At 41.1% G+C, this 1,666-nt stretch overlaps 1 non-coding gene across 1 annotated transcript; it reads left to right on the top strand.

Annotated features, from left to right (window-relative positions):
- Positions 1–1,192: 1,192 nt before the first annotated feature.
- Positions 1,193–1,265, top strand: TRNAE-UUC (transfer RNA glutamic acid (anticodon UUC)). The gene has a single exon. It is a non-coding gene; the product is annotated as a tRNA-Glu (tRNA).
- Positions 1,266–1,666: the final 401 nt, after the last annotated feature.

Consider the following 1,666-nt stretch of genomic DNA (forward strand, 5'->3'; position numbering starts at 1 on the left):
CCAGAAGCCACCTGCTTCCTTTGCTGCTTCTTTTCCTTTCCTTTAACTTCTTTGGGTCTCAATTTTGCCATCTGTAAAGTGGCAAAATACTAGTGCCTACCTCACATGGTTGTCGTGAAGGCTGAATGAGTAAGGTGTTTAGCACAGAACCTGGCACAAGGTACTCAAGCAATATTAGAAAAACACCATCACCATCTCCACCTTCATTATTTTAGGCATTTCCAGTCATATTCTGGCCTCAGTCACAGCCAGCTCTTCACCCACTCCATTCTCTTTCAGTCATTATTTATCGCCGATCTGGAAATATTTTCCTTGGCTCCTGTTTGTTCTCTCCACAGATTTTCTCCATATATGACCCACTTCAACAGCAAGAGCATGATCAAAGTCATTTTCACAACCCCTCTATCTTATTAGCAATCAGTAAACTGAATGGTACACAGGCTAGAGGTAATTATGGCTCTACTTAAAAACAGATGACCTTGGAATGCTGTATTTGAGAGGCAGAGGTAAGATGACCAGCCATCGTGGGTTGCCTGGAACTGAGGGGTTCTCAGGATGTGAAACTTTCAGTACCAAATCCAAAATGTCCTAGCAAACCAGGACAAGTTAGCCACCAAGGGCAGAAAAGCATAATGTAGGCTCTGGAGCCTGGATTCAATTCTGATCCTTCCACCTCTTAGCTTTATAACCTTGGACAAGACACATAACTTCTCTGAGCCTCGGTTTTCTCATCTGTAGAATGGAGATAACCAAAGTACCTCCATTGGATTATTGTGAGGATTAAATGTGTTAATGAACATAAACAGCTCAGGATAGTACCTAGCACGTAGTATGCTATGTGTGATGGTGTGATGTATGTTATAGTATATGTCACATACTACTAGTAATTCAAAGTTGTGCAATATCAAAGCATAATCCAAATGTACAATAAAATCTCTGTTTTGACCAGACACAATCTAACCTGGATCTTTAACTGAATTTTATTTGTTCAGTATTTTCCTTCTAACTGAAAGGCACAAAAGCAGAACTAGCCAATCTTTTGGTCTCCCCAAACATAAAATCCAGGCGTAGTCTTTGATGCAGAACTGGTTTTGGCCTGAAGTACCTATGTACATTTGCTATACAGATCAACCATTGCTGGCCAGGAGTCATCATTTCTGTCGATCCTGAATTAAGAATCATCCAGGGGAATTTCCTGGCAGTTCAGTGGTTAGAACTTGGCACTTTCACTGCTGAGGGCCCAGGTTCAATCCCTGGTCAGGGAACTAAGATCCCATAAGCCATGTGGTGGGGTCAAAAAAAAATAAAAAAGAAAAATCCAAACACCTTTACTATACCATACTAGAATCATCAGGACAATGTAGCCCTCCTTTAACTAGAAAACTCCATTATTTGGAACTTCCTCTTCTCCCAAGCATTCTAGTTTATCAGGGTATACTATCACACTATTTTAGATAAGTGACTTGAGCCTCTCAGATTTTGGTATTCTTGGAGGGTCCTGGAACCAATCACCCACCCTCCTAAACATACCAAGGAATGACTATTCCGTACTAGGGAAGCCAGTCCCAGTGATGTATTTATAGCACAAAGGTAAAACAGTTGTTCTGAGCTGAACTGTGTCCCTCCAAAAGATATTGAAGGTAGGATTCTGCACCCAGTTACAATA

This window comes from Muntiacus reevesi, chromosome 18 (assembly GCF_963930625.1).
Source record: "Muntiacus reevesi chromosome 18, mMunRee1.1, whole genome shotgun sequence".
NCBI lineage: Eukaryota > Metazoa > Chordata > Mammalia > Artiodactyla > Cervidae > Muntiacus > Muntiacus reevesi.